Consider the following 15,785-nt stretch of genomic DNA (forward strand, 5'->3'; position numbering starts at 1 on the left):
AGACTGGGACACAGAACAACCCAGGCAAGTAGATAGTAAGCGGAGCAGGAAAAATGTAAAACCTAAGTGAGGATGATTTTTTTATGAAAAGGAAAGGTTGTCAAACTCAATTAGACCTCTCCTCTACTTGGGTTCTTCTGTTAACTCCAACTCCGTAAACTTATCAAGTTGTCTATTGCATCTGAGGCTTAGCTTGTGATATCTTTCACGCCCGTGGCTGCACTTTAATGAGTTCTTAAATATTAAATGTCACTTAATGTTAGCTGCTGGGCTGAGAGCTGTTATAAAGCCAGTCAAGGGCTGGTGTGCATGAATATCTAGTGACATCACTGTGAGCTTGCAGAGACTGGCCACAGATTGATGCACAAGAGTAACAATTTATCTACTCGATTTCATTTTTTTAAATTTAGTGTTACGTACCCCGTAACTGGGTTGCCAAACCAGCAGAAATGGAACGCTCATTGGAGTCTGGATTACTAGGAACTAATAAAGTTTTATTAAAGGCATAAGTAATACAGTACTCTAATCGTAAGGATATCAATGTAACAGGTTAGCAATGATGATACACACATGTACACAGAAATAGGGTAATAGGAATCAATCAAGCTCTATCGCAGTCTAGGGGTAAAATAATCAGTCTTAAGTGAAGCAGAGTTCAGTTCAGTTTAGTGCAGTTCGCAGCAATCGCTGTTGTTGTACCGTTGGAGAGAGAGAGAGAGAAAGAGAGATGCAATTTGGTTCAGGCAGACCTTTGATGTCTTCGCAGTTGGTTTCGGGCAGACCCTTTTATGTCTTCTAATCCCGCTGTGGTCATCGACTGTGACCCCTCCGTTCCGGATACGATCGTTCTTCCATGGTGAACCTAGCACCCAGGCAAGGGCGGACACACACCCCAGGTTCCCAGCGATTGTACCTTTACACCCTGTGAGCCTCTGGTTGGTTCCCGCAAACGGGACCTCCAAACTCCCACCACTTGTGGGGATACACTGCTCTTTCCAGGGTCTCGTGGTCTCGTGGTGTGTTGCGTGCCTTAGAAACCTACTCTTTTTATCCCCCTGCTGGGGTATCACCTGTCCATCAAACCTCAAACAGTTCAGGTTCAAAGCAACCGGTCTGTCAATATTCTGAATTGTGTTTCTTTTCCATTAATCCCTCTCTTCTCTCTTATTAGCATTTTGAATGTTTCTCCATTGTCTTTCTTATCTCTCTCATCAGCATCAATCGTCCGATAGCTCTGCTTGGCGTCACATTAGAGATACAGCACAGTAACAGGCCCCAATTAATACAATTACTACTAGTAATGATAATAAAAATCCAGTTTGAGAGTCGGATGTCCTACAAATTATATTACGACATATCTGTTATTACAGATAGGACAATCCATAATAACTGTTCAGATATAAAAATACAGGATAAACGCAAGGACAGCTTATTTAATAGATAAAGCCATTCCATAGCATACAGAAATCAATAAGTGAAAAACACCAGAAATATGCTGAATTAGACTAGGAAATTGAAAGACTATGGAAGACGAACAGGGTGTACATTGCCCCGATAGTAATATCTACAAGTGGTGTTATCCCAAAGGCACTGCACAGCAGCAATAAACAATTAGGCCTACACAGCAATACTTCTGCAAATCTCCAGCTAGCCTTCATACTAAACACCACTAGTATAGCCCAAAAGTTCCTAGCATTCGAAATAAATTTCAGTGCACTTGGCTACGCCCATACCTCGGGTTTTACCAGATTGAGCTGAGAAAAATAAATTTAAAAGATAATAACTTTCAATTAACTATTTATAAACATATTATTATCCATATAATACTATCTATTAATAACCAGAAAAGAACAACTACTGTTGTCAAGATAAACTGAGGCATTTTCCAGGGAAACTTGGTAAACCCACTATGGTTCTGTCTAGCTTAAAACCTGCTCTCTAGTTGACTGAATCAGATGAAAATTGATATCAAATCAGACACAGCCAAAGGAATTATAGCTTGACATACCTTCTGTGAATGGACGATTTGAAATTATATGCTCCTTCATCAGTTAAGCTAAACTAATTAATTCAAATGCTGGAACTGCTTTCTAAAGGTATTCAGTAAATATGAACTTTGGACTGGATAAGTGCAGACCATGAAACGCAAAGAAAGGAGCAGTAGAGCTAACAGAATACAAAACAGAGCAGCAGGATACAACTAATGGATGAATATGAAACATATTTAAGGTGTATAAGATGATGAGAGGCATTGATCATGTGGATAGTCAGAGGCTTTTTCCCAGGGCTGAAATGGTTAGCATGAGAGGGCACAGTTTTAAAGTGCTTGGAAGTAGGTACAGAGGAGATGACAGGGGTAAGTTGTTGTTGCTTGTTTGTTTGTTTACGCAGAGAGGGGTGAGTGCGTGGAATGGGCTGCCGGTGACGGTGGTGGAGCCGGATACGATAGGGTCTTTTACGAGACTCCTGGACATGTACATGGAGCTCAGAAAAATAGAAGTGTATGGTAACCCTAGTTAATTTCTCAGGTAAGGACAGGTTTGGCACAACTTTGTGGGCCGAAGGGCCTGTATTGTGCTGTAGGTTTTCTATATCAGTATCTGGGATATCAACAAGTAATGAAAATAGATCATAGCGTGATTAAAAAAAACATTCAACAGAAGTTACTTCAAGGCTTAAGAAAATCTGCCAGACAGTGCTCAATAGTAAAAATATAACAAAGGCAATAAACACTTTCGTTATACCCACATTTGCATATTCTTTTGGCATAATATCCTGGTCCGAAACCAATCTAGAAAATTTACCAAGAATAATAAGAACTGAAATGGCAAATCTTAGAAAACACTAAGGATACAATTACATCAATGAAAACAGGTTCAACACTCCACACGAGCATATGCAATTCTGGTAAGAAGTACAAATCATAAATTTAATGAAAGCACAAACCAAAAAATGAAGACATTATCACTATTCAAGAAAAGGTTAACCAATGGAAGAGCATGACCCTCCATAGAAGACATCCCCACACTCTGAGAGGACTAGATGTCACCAAGGAAGCATCGAACACCTGGCTTAGCACTGGAAATCCCTTCCCAGGAACAGAGGGGTTCCTTGAGGCAATACAGGACCAGGTGGTTAAGACAAAAAATATATCAAGAATACATAACTAAAGACCAACAAATTTTATATGATAAATGCAGAAAAGCCAAGAGAAACCAAAAACAACTGTAATGCCATGGTTCATTTTTTTTAAACTGTTATGCTGTTCTGTATTTCATTTTGTGCTGTTCTGTGTAAACTGCTTGGTTGGGTTACTGTCGAAGATAAGAGATAGGAAGATTGTGTGCCATCCAATTAAGATGGCCGGATTAAGGGGAGGTTTCTCTGGTGAGGGACACTAAAGTTAAGCTTGGGGCTTTTGTTAAGGCATTGAAGAGAGAAGACACTGGGGAGAAGAGGTCGTAGGAGTCAACCTGGAGCGGGGCCGTAATTCGTTAAAGCCCAGGGCGAGATCAGCGAAGGGGAAACCGTGAGCTCCAACTTGTGCACGTAATTCGGGGCCGTAATTCGTTAAAACCCAGGGCGAGATCAGCAAAGGGGAAACCGTGAGCTCCAACTTGTGCACATTACACTATTTCATTAAAATGGGCTCTTGTCATTTTATATTCTTTCTTTACTAACCCTTTAGTCAAATTAAGAATCATAAAGCTAAATCTTTTAATTGTATGCAGTGTACTGTCTGTTATTTCGGGGCACTCCTTTGTAACGAATCACACAGCATCCACACAAACAGAGGGTTCGAGGTGAGCTCGGGCCTCAATCTCACACGTTTGGCGGGGCCGGAGGTTGCCTTCCTGAGACTCACGCAGCCGACAGAACTGCAGTGTTTCACAATCTGAAACATTACAGAATCCTGCAGCATTCTAACACAATCTAATTACTTACAGAGGCACAATTAAGTGGGAAACGTTATTCACCAAAATCTTGATTTAAAATACAAACTCATAGAAGACACAATACCTTACTATAAATACAAGCCTGGCCCAGTTTTAGAGTCAGAGTCCTACAGATTATATGATGATCGATCTGTTATTACAGGTAGGACAATCCATCATAACTGTCTGGATATAATAATGCAGGACAAACAAGCAAGAACAACTTACTCAATAGATATAACCATTCCAAAAATATATCATTAAGCAAAAAACTTACAGAAATATACTGAATTAAAAGAGGAAATTGAAAGACTGTGGAACATGAACAAAGTATACAATGTCCAATATCTAAAACTGGTGTCATCTCAAAGTCACTACACAATAGCATTGAACAATTAGACCTACACAACAATATTTATGTAAATCTCCAGAAAGCCACAATACTAAACACCACTTGAATTGTCCGAAAGTTCCTAGCAATTGAGAAATGAATGTACGTGGCTTTGCCCATACCTCAGATTTTACCAGCTTTAACAGAGAAAAAACTAAAAACAAATTCTTTACTTATGAAACACTTTTGTTACAGACAATGTAGTTCAAAGTGCTTTACGATAGGATAAAGTGCAAACATAAAAATAAAAAATAAAAATATGTTAGTTAATGCAAAGTTTTGAGCTGGTGTTTAAAAGAGTCACCTGAATCTTCATCCCTCATAGTTTTAGGTATTGTATTGAGTTCCACAGTTTAGGAGTACAGTTCAAAAAAGCTGAGCTGCCAATTTTTTTTGAGGCAGATTGTTTAAATTTAAGAGTCCGGTGGAAGACGACCTGAGAGCTCGAGCAGGATTATAAAACAAAAGTCATTCTGTGTTGTACTCAGGACCCAAACAATGAAGAGCTTTGAAAACAAGTAAGAGAGCTTTAAAATCAATTTTAAAACATACAGGAAGCCAATGCAGAGTTGAAAGTCTAGTATTCTGAATGAGTTAAAGTTTATCAATAGATTGCTTGGGAAGGCCAGTTAGAAGTGCACTGTACTTTTAGTACAGTCCGGTTTATTTGACAGAACGATGTAAATTAGTTTTTCCGTATCATTAGGTGACAGAAATGGACATATATTTGCAATTTTTCTTAAGCGTAGAAATGCTGTTCTGGTCACTTTCTTGATGTGGGATTTAAAGTTCAAATCTGAATCAAGGATAACACCAGCCTTGTACTTCTGCTTTTACCAAGGGGAGCCAGGATCCCTAGTTTATCAAGAAGTTTATCTCTTTTGGCTTTGGAACCAACTAAAATCATTTCAGTTTTATTTTCATTTAGTTTTCAGAAATTATTGCTCAACCATTTATTTATATCAGCCATACCAGAAGTCAGAGAATATAAGGTGCTGTCATCATTGGGCTCAACCAAGATATACAACTGTATGTCTCTGCATAACTGTGGAAATCAAGTTAGTACTCTCTCATGATGCCTCCTAAGGGGAAGAGTAGGGGACCAAGACTGCTTCCTTGAGCAACACCAAAAACTTTCATCATATCTTTTTAAAAAAAATAGCTTCCAAGACAGACAAAAAAATGTTCTCTCTGAGATATATGAGTGAAACCAATGAAGGGCAGTACCAGAGAGGTCAACCCAGTTCTCAAGGTGATCTAGGAGAACGTTGTGGTCAATTGTGTGGAAGGACCTTGGTGAATTTTAACTGAGAACCCATTGGCATCAGTGCTGAGCCTAAGGTCATTGATAATTTTGGTAATGACCACCTCCATTCAATGGTTTGTTCTAAAACCTGACACAGAATTACAGGACAGTATGTTACAGTCAGAAGGAAGGACAGGATGGCAAGTTAACAGAACCTTGGATGCTGAGAGAGGTAATAAATTTAGTCAAGGAGAAGTATGTAAAGCTTAGGAAGTTGGAATCAAACAGAGCCCTTGAGGATGATAAGAAGCCAGAATAGAATTGATGAAGAGAATTAGGAGAGCCAGAACAGGCCATGAAAAGTCCTTGGCAAGTTGGATTAAAGAGAATCCTGAGGCATTCTATACATACATCAAGGGCAAGAGGATAACTAGGGAGAGGGGAGGACCTCTCAAGGATAAAGGGAGGAACATTTACATGGATGCAGAGAATGTGGAGAGTAGGAAGATCAGTGCCGAGTGTATTAATATGCTGGACATTTCAATGTAAAGTAGGAGGTAGTGTTGGGTCTCTAAGCGTATCAAGTTCTCAGGGCATGATGGGTTATTGAGAAAGGCAAGAGAAGAAATTGCCAAGGCCTTGATCAATATCTTCATGTCTTCTCTAGCTACAGACGAGATCCTGGAGGACTGGCAAGTAGCTAATTTTCCATTACTCAAGAAGAGAACCAGGGATAATCCTGGAAACTATTGACCATTGAGTCTCACATCAGTTATGGGAAAGAATTCTTAAAGATGGGATTTATGAGCATTTGGAAACTCACGGTCTAATTAGGGAGAGTCAGCATGGCTTAGTGCAGGGCAAGTCATGTCTTACTAACTTGATTTGAGTTTTTTGACAAGGTGACCAGGGTGATTGATAAAGGTACAGGCATGAATGTAGCTTAATGGATTTTAGTAAGGCATTTGACAAGGTCCCTCATGAAAGGCTCATCCAGAAGATTAAGATGTATGGTATCCATGATAAATTAAATATTTGGATTTGGAACCTGAGTGCCCATTGAAGACAGAGGTAGTGGTCAAAGGCACTTATTCTAGATGCAGGTCTGTGGTTAGCGGTGTTCCACAAAGATCTCTACTCGGACCTCTGCTGCTTGTGATGTATTTAAATGGCCTGGATGAAGATGTCGATTGGTGGGTTAGTAAGTTTACTGATGATATGAAGATTGGTGTTGTTGCGGATAGCAGAGAAGATTGGCAAAGATACAATGGGATATAGATCAGTTGCAGATGGGCAGAGAAATTGCAGGTGGAGGTTAGCTGAGCCAAATGTGAAGTGTTGCACCTTGATAGGTAAAATATAAAGAGACAGTTCACTGCTAAGGGCAAGACCCTTAACAGTAATGATGAGCAGATGGATCATGGGGGTCGAAGTTCATAGATCGCTAAAAGCGGCTACGAAGGTTGAAAGGTTGGTTAAGAGGCCATATGACATGCTTGCCTTTATTAGTCGAGGCATTGAGTGAAAAGCCAGGAACTATGTTCCAGCTTTTATAAAACTCTAGTCAGGCCACATCCTGACAATTGCACACAGTTCTGGTTGCCTCATTATAGGAAGGATATTGAGACTTTGGAGAGGGTGCAGAAGAGGTTTTCCAGGATGCCGCCTGGATTAGACGACATGTATTATAATGAGAGGTTGTACAATATTGGGTTGTTTTCTCTGGAGAGGCAGAGGGTGCGTGGAGGTCTGATAGTTTATAAGACTATGAGAGGCATATATACAGTAGACAGTATTTTTTTCCCAGGGTAGAAATGCCTAATACCAGAGGGCATGAATTTGAGGTGAGGGGCGAATAAATAAATTTATTTATTTATTAATGCATACAAGTAAGCAAGCAAGCAGAGTCTGGTGGTTTCCTGGAATGCGCTGCCTGGGGTGATGGTAGAGGCGAATACATCAAGGACTTTTAATTCATGATTCCCCAAGCCTGTCCCACAACTCAGAAACATCAGAGCAAAACCACTGCATTGTTTATACTTGTAGTGATCACACTTGTATCACACATCCTGCCATGAGCCTTCCTGATCTGCTTCCCTGAACTCATTCCCCTTCAAGAGAATCTCTCTTCCTTTAAAATCGAGGAGATGGACATGGACAGGACAGTTCCTCTATTGGGAGAATCTGGAACCAGAAGGCATTGCCTCAGAATAGAGATGAGAAGAAATTCCTTTAGCCAGAGAGTGGTGACTCTGTGGAAATTTGTTGCCACAAACGGCTGTGAAGGATGAAGTCATTGGGTATATTTAAAGTGGAGGTTGATGGGTTCTTGATTTGTAAGTGTGTCAAAAATTATGGGGGAGAAAGCAAGAGAGTGGCGTTGACAGGGATAATAAATTACCCATGATAGAATACAGGAGCTGACTCAATGGGCCGAATGGCCTAATTCTGCTCCTATGTCTTATGGGAAAACCTAAAGCTGGTTAGATTCCTGTACTTTATATTGACATATTGATTTTGCTACTTGGTATGCTAACTGTGTAATGTATTTTTAGAATCATTCTGACCTTCAATACTAGTAGAAAGACCCTCTGGGTTGGACAATTCTGATTGAAAGCCTTTTTAAAACTGCTCTGGGATGGCTTTGACAATCTATGGCCCTGCCAAACATTGGCAGATTTATATTTTGCCTGCAGTTCTTAAAACTAACAACCAAACAGTTGACACACTCAAGGGTTGCTGGAAAAAAAACAAATGAAGTCTTGCATCGATACAGTTTTCAGGTCACTGCAAAGTACTTTGCAGCAGTTCTGAAATCCAGAGTAACATGCACAAAATGCTGGAGGTACTCAGCAGGTCAGGCAGCATCCATGGAGGGAAATAAAGAGTCACGTTTCAGGCTGAGGCCCTTCATCAGGGCTGGAAAGGAAAGGGCAAGAAACTGGAATCAGAAGATGTGGGGAGGGGAAGGAGTACAAGTTAGAAGGTGACACTGGACAACAATTTTTTTACAGAAGTGTGGCTTCCTCTGAAACCTTTGGTGAGAAACTAGACTGTTTAACCCTGAATTCAGATATAATCTCAGACTACTTCCATCACATAGAAATCTGGGAAAAGAAGAAATGATCTTTTATTGAATATAATTTGTTTAATTGCATAATGGTGCTGATGCTTAGTAATAGTTCAATTTAGCTGAAAATGTTTTATTGATGATTTTCATTTCTAATCTGTGTCTGAGGCTTCTCGCTTAATTGTCCAACAATAATCAGCCAACATTGATGGATTCCAGTTGCCCTGATACCATTTCTCCATGACCACAATGTCCTGGTGAAACCTTTCACCATGCTCATCACTGACAATGCCAAGATTTGCAGGGAATTCATCTAAATGGGGATACAGAAAATGTATCTTTAGTGGCATGTTACACTTCATGGTTTTTCATGTTTGAAGCATGTTGTCAACCAGTGGCATGTAGTTTGGTGCTCTGTGGTTGCCAAGAAAACTTTCAATATCATCCTTGAATGCCTTCTATGCAATTTTCTCCAGTCCCAGCAGAAGTTCTTCAAATTGCCTGTCATTGATGACCTGTTTGAATTGTGGACCAACAAAAATACTTTTCTTAATCTTGGTATTAGTTATTTTGGAAGACATCTATCTCAAATATCAAAATCCTTCTTGGAAATTTTTGTGCCTGGCAACAGAAGATTCCATATTTTCAGTCTTGAACTCTGCAATTCTACTTTTTGCCTTTGACAAACCCAAATCTCTGACCGGGTCATGTAGCTCAGACTGAGTTATCAGATCAGGCTCACTCGACACAAAGGGTTCAAGACCTGTATCAGTATGTGTTGTTTTCCATTCCTGGCTCGGGCAACATGGCATCTTCGTCTGCCTCCTCTAGACTCCATGTCTCTTATGGGTTCGATACTGGAAGACCATCATCATGTGGCACAGGTCTCACAGCTGAAGGGAGATTCGGGTATTCAATGGATTTGCTGTTTAGCAGAGAAACCAGACGCTGGTCAGACAGAAGTAGCAGTCTGTCACATGAACCTTCTGCTCTCGCCATATCATCAGGACAGCGAATGGCATTGATCTCTGAGTACCTCTGAGCCAAGCACTAAGATCAACAGTGCAAGTTGCGCAACAAATGTGAGAAGCCTAGGCCTTGCTTTTGTTGCCAAACTTACACCCAAAGTAAAGCTCGTAGGCTTTGTTAATAAGAGGAGTCATGCTCCGTCTTTGAGATCTAAGCATACTTGCCACAAATATAACAGAAGTATCATGACTATTAACACTGGTGAGACATTTTGCCAACACAAGTACTCCTGTAAATACAATTACTTTATTACAATGAGTACACACAATACATTACACACGTAGACCATGTGCATCAACGCGACCACAAACCGATATACATGCAAACACAATGCATAGAATGATGTGTGCATGGTGCTTTCATACCCTTTCTAAATCCCGTCCTGCCATGCAGCATCCACCCTGCCTGGACAAGGTAGAAAACCTTTCCGCTTATGTTGTGGGCAAGATTTTAATTGACTTGAATGATGAATTTAAATAACAAAAAAGGCAATTTAAAAACAATGGTGCATGATATGGAAATTTTGTGGTAATTTTCATAATCAGCAGCCCAAAATCCATAAGATGCGCCCAAAAGCATTTGGGAAGCAAAATGTTTGTTGTCAAGTGTGATAGATGAAGTCAGGTGAGGGAGAAGGTAGGTGGGTAGTGAAGGTGGAATGAAGTGAGAAGCAAGGAAGTGAAAGGTAGAAAATATAAAGGGCTGAAGGAGGAGGAATCTGATAGGAGAGGAGGGGGGACACCAGAGGGAGGTGATAGGCAGGTGAGAAGTAGAGGTAAGAGGAGAGCCAGAATTGGGAGAGAAGGAGGGTGGGGGAAGGAGGCAAAATTACTGGAAGTTAGAGTAATCAATGTTCATGCTGTCAGGTTGCAGGCTACTTACACGGAATATGAGGCGTTACTCCTCCAACTTGAGAGTGGCAGTAGAGGCAGCCATGGACAAACATGGTGGAACAGGAAGGGGAATTAAAATGCAGTCACTGATGTAATAGTATCAAGCTTCCTCAGCCAGCTGTGTTCAGCAATCTCCCACAAGCCAAAATCCATAATTAAACATAGAATAGTACAGCACAGTACAGGCCCTTCGGCCCACAATGATGAGCCGACCCTCAAACCCTGCCTCTCATATAACCCCCCCACCTTAAATTCCTCCATATACCTGTCTAGTAGTCTCTTAAACTTCACTAGTGTATTTCCCTCCACCACTGACTCAGGCAGTGCATTCCACGCACCAACCACTCTCTGAGACAAATAACTTGTTATTATATTCATTAAGAACTAAATACCAGTCAGGGAGAACCCACCTGCCTTTTGAATTATTGTTATGGGATCTGTTAGATTAACAATGGATCTGAAATATGGAAGCTCTAGCTGGGCAGTGCTCCCGCAGTCCGGGATTGGAAAGGCAAGCTGAACTGTTGTACTTCCAATCTCCAGAGTAGAGTGTCTGCTCACTTGTTTGTCCAGCACTTGTACGTGTCCAGGGCAAAGAAACAGGCAGGAAAAACTGTTGCAGACACAACCCACTGTCTTTTCTAAAAGCTGCCTTCTGGAAAGCTATTAAAACAATAAATTCATACCATCCTAAAAGTTTCTTCTCTCAGGTAGTTAATCTGAGCAACCATTCTAGTTGGTACTTCCACACCCCCGTCTATCTATTACCCATCACTGCACTGTGAACACTTCAAACCACTTTTTATAATGCTGTTTATATTGTTTACACACTTATTTATGTATTTATGCACATTTTCCTCCATATCTGTGGTTTAATCTCTAACTTGATATTTTATATTACTCTTTATTGGATGTTGTATTTTGTTGCATGCTGCAGCCTGACCTACACACCACAGCAAACTCCTAATACATGTAATTATGGAAAATCATGTTCATCCTTGAACCTGTAAACTCAAAACTGTCTGACTCGAGGGAGAGAGCAGCCCATTACGTGACAGCTGACAACAAACCGAAGACTATGGCACATCTCCAGTTGCCCTGTTTGATCCTGACCTCTGGTGCTGTCTGTGTGGAGTTTGCATGTTCTCCCTGTGAACACGTGTGCTCAAAATTCAAAGTAATTTTTAATCAATCCACACATACGTAACCATTTACTACCTTGAGATTTGTTTTCTTCCTTACAAGAATATAAAGAAATACAATAGAAATTACGAAAATCAATAAAGACTGACAAATGTACAAAAGAAAACAGTTTCTCTAGGTGCTCCAGTTTACTGTCACATCTGAAAGACATGTAGATGGCCAGGTAATTGGCCACTGTAACTAGTCTCTGGTGTGTAGTTGAATGACAGAATCTGGGATAATTGTTAAAAATATGAGCAGAATGGGTTAGAGAAAAATGAATAGGGAAATGAACCAGCCTGGGACTCAATGGACCAAATGGAGATCTATCACAAGGTGACCTAACAGTACAGCACAGTACAGGCCCTTCAGCCCACAATGTACATAGAACAGAACAATAGAGCAGAGTACAGGTCCTTCGGCCCACAATTCTGTGCTGAACTTTAACTTACTCCAAGATCAATCTAACACTTCTTTCCTACATATCCCTTCACTTTTCTTTCATTCATGCAAATATCTATGGAAATATGGTACAGTATTAACATCCATGTTAATATCTATGGAAATATGGTACAGTATCCAAGCAGGGGAGAAAGGGACAGGGCAGTTGTCATTTTCACCTATTGACTGATGCTGAGTACATCTCAGACTTAAATGGACAAGATTCACATATCCTATACAAACCACCAAACCCTTTCTGCAGGGGGTTGAATACTTTCCAAGGGGGTAATTTTTTTTTAAATCGGCACAATGTCACATGCAAACCACTAAACACTCTCTGCAGGTTACATTTTGTTCATATTAATTTGCTCTGTTCATGACACATACACAAACCATTGTCCCCCTCTCTCCCCTGGGGAAGTGGCAAAGTTTGGAAAGGGTCACACTGTAAAGCAAGTAACTTAGATTTGATGTTTGATATTGGAGTGGAGAAATAAGAGGTAAAGGGGCATTGAGAGTAAAATGAAATACTGAAAATCTCAGTAAAACACACTCAGGAATACGGCTCAAATCGATACCATTTTGTCTCAAGGGTATACAGACTCCCAACTTAGCACAACTGATATGAAAGCAATGCGTTCAAATAGCCAATCAAGGGAATATATCACAGACAATATGTGTCAGTGTCTGTTATCTGAAACAATCCACGATAATTCACCACCATCCCAGAGCTATTCATTCACTTGTAAAAGTATTCACCCTAACCTCTTCCTCAGACAGAAACACCAGAGATTCTACAGAGGCTGGAAATCCGGAGTAACACACACAATATGCTGGAGGAATTAGGAACTGAGGATTGGGACACATGTGTGATGTGTTCATATGTGTTCACATGTGTTCATATTGGGACACAATGCCTGATGTGTTCCTCCAGCATTGTGTGTGAGAGTTACTCTTCCTGAGGCAGGTCATCATCAAGAAAGAACACGCTGAGGAAGAATGAGGCTACTCTCTCCATGATATCACGTTTATAGTAAAGACCTCACCATCCAGGAGATGTCATGTCCTCAGAGATATTATTGTGCAGAAGGTACTGAAGCCTGAAGTCCCACACCAACAGGTTCAAGAGCAGCTACTTCCCTTCAACTACTTGATGCTTGGACCAACAGGTACAACCCTAATCACAACCTCAGAACAGCAACACCATGAACACTTTGACCACTTTGCACTAAAATGGACATTGCGATTTTGTTCTAATTGTGTTCTTTCTTGTTTAATTTTTGTTTTTGTTGTGAATGTTTTGGATGTGATGCTAGATGCCTGTGACACTCCTGCAAGCAAGCTTTTCATTGCACCTGTGCACACAGATACTTGTGCATTCAGTAATAAACTCAACATTGATGCAGTTTCACTTGACCTCCAAGACGAGACAACACCTCTCTTACATTCAGAGTACATACAGCCATTACATAGTGCGATAATTTCACTCACCAGGTAGCCATTGCCATTGTGATTCTGCACTCTTGATCCAAGGAGAGATTTATAGCAACCTGAAACGTGAATAAAAGAAATAGCTGTAAGAACATCAAACCCCTAACTTTCCAAACAGTCATAATTAACTTATAACTTCACTTATAATTAAGTTACTAAGGTAAAAGCACATGCATGATAGTGTGTAACACACAGAAAGTGCTGCAGAAACTCAAGTAGTCAGACAACATCTCTGCAGGGGAATAAACTGTTAAAGTTTCAGTCCGAGATCCTGTTTCGGGCAAAGACCAATCCTAGTAAATGCTAAATTCCTTCAGCATTCTTAGTGTGCTGTTACTCAGGATTTGCAGCATCTGCAGTATCTCTCGTGCATAGTTGTGAATACTTTTAGTACTGAGATTCCAACAGAGAATAGAATTAACCAGTATACAGGTATAAAACTGGAACTGTTAAAGCACACTGACTACACAAGGAAAGGATGATCAAGTGTGGCAAAAAATTATTATAAAATTGTCAAGTCAACTGAGAACTCTCAGCCCACTGAATGCATCTTACTGAATGGAAAGATTGAGTCTGGATCTGATGACTAGCAAGCACAGCACCAGCTCAAATTCAAAGTTCGAAGTATGTTTATTATCAGAGTACACGTATGTCACCATATACAACCTTGAGATTCATTGCCTTGTGGGCATTCACAGTAGAACAAAGGAATGCATTAGAATCAGTTAAAAACTGGACACAAAGACTGACAAACAACCAATGTGCTAAAGACAAACTCTGCAAATTAAAAAATAATAAATAAATAAACAAACAATAATGAGATTATGGAATCAGTTCAGAGTTGAGGTGAGTGAAGTTATTGATACTGCTTCAGGAGCCTGATGGTTGAAGGGTAGCAACTGTTTCTAATCAGTGGAAAGCGGCCAATGAGTGAGTGGGCTAGTGAAGGAGTGGAGCTTTGAGGCTTTGACTCGAGAGGCTTCGATGAGAAGGGGCGGAGGACAAGCTTGCTCGCAGTTAGAATTTACAATGCCTCCTGAGACGGTGATGTGCCTCTCATGTGAGATGTGGCAGTCTTGGGGGAACACCCCTCTCCCGCAGAGTCACATCTGCCAGAAGTGCATACGGCTGGGTGATCTGGAAGACCATATAAGGAATCTGGAGCAGGAGCTGGATGACCTTCGACTCATAAGGCAGAATGAGGCAGTCATAGATGAGAGCTACAGGGAGGTAGTCACACCTAGGCTGTCGGAAGCAGGTCGTTGGGTGACAGTCAGAGGGGGGAAAGCGAAGGTAAGCAGACAGGTAGTGCAGAGCACCCCTGTAGCCATTCCCCTGAATAATAAGTTTACTGTCCTGGATACTGTCGGTGGGGACGACCGACCAGGTGTGAGCCATGGTGGCAGGGCCTCCGGCACTGAGTCTGACCCAGTGGTGCAGAAGGGTGGGACGGAGAAGAGGAGAGCTGTCGTCATTGGAGACTCTATTGTTAGGGGAGCAGACAGGAGATTTTGTGGATCTGAGAAGGACACCCGCATGGTCTGTTGCCTCCCAGGTGAAAGGGTCCGGGATGTCTCTGACTGGGTGCACGACATCCTGGTACGAGAGGGAAAGCAACCATAAGTCGTAATCCATGTTGGTACCAACGACATAGGCAGGAAGAGGGATGAGGTCCTGAAGTGTGAGTTTCGGGAACTAGGCAGAAGGCTGAAGAACAGGACCTCAAGGGTGGAGTTCTCAGGTTTGCTGCCAGTGCTACGTGACAGTGATGGTAAGAATTGGAGGAGATAGCAGTTGAACGCGTGGCTGAGGAGCTGGTGCAGGGAGCAGGGTTTTAGGTTTTTAGATCATTGGGATCTCTTTTGGAGAAGGTGGGACATGTACAGATTGGATGAGTGCACCTGAACTCGAGGGGGAGCAATATCCTTGCAGGTAGGTTTGCTAGCATGGTTCGGGAGGGTTTAAACTAATTTGCGAGGGGGATGAGACCCAGAGCGATAGAGCAGTGAAAGAAGTGCATGGAGTAAAGCCAGATCTAACATATAGAGAGGCTTTGAGGAAAGAGAAGCAGAGTAAACGGTGTAAAGGTAGTAAGGTAGAAGGGCTG

At 41.2% G+C, this 15,785-nt stretch overlaps 1 long non-coding RNA gene across 2 annotated transcripts in view; it reads right to left on the minus strand.

Annotated features, from left to right (window-relative positions):
- LOC134359743 (uncharacterized) overlaps positions 1-15,785 on the minus strand; it is a 203,573-nt gene that overhangs the window by 59,443 nt on the left and 128,345 nt on the right. The window contains exons 2-4 of one of the 2 annotated variants that reach the window (XR_010021190.1): positions 13,679-13,737; positions 10,554-10,580; positions 3,023-3,110 (exon numbers count right to left, since the gene is read on the minus strand). This is a non-coding gene — a long non-coding RNA (uncharacterized LOC134359743). Of the gene's footprint in view, positions 1-3,022; positions 3,111-10,553; positions 10,581-13,678; positions 13,738-15,785 lie in introns of those variants that run through there. The other variant, XR_010021191.1, reaches the window with a different exon arrangement.

This window comes from Mobula hypostoma, chromosome 2 (genome assembly GCF_963921235.1).
Source record: "Mobula hypostoma chromosome 2, sMobHyp1.1, whole genome shotgun sequence".
NCBI classification, from domain to species: domain Eukaryota; kingdom Metazoa; phylum Chordata; class Chondrichthyes; order Myliobatiformes; family Myliobatidae; genus Mobula; species Mobula hypostoma.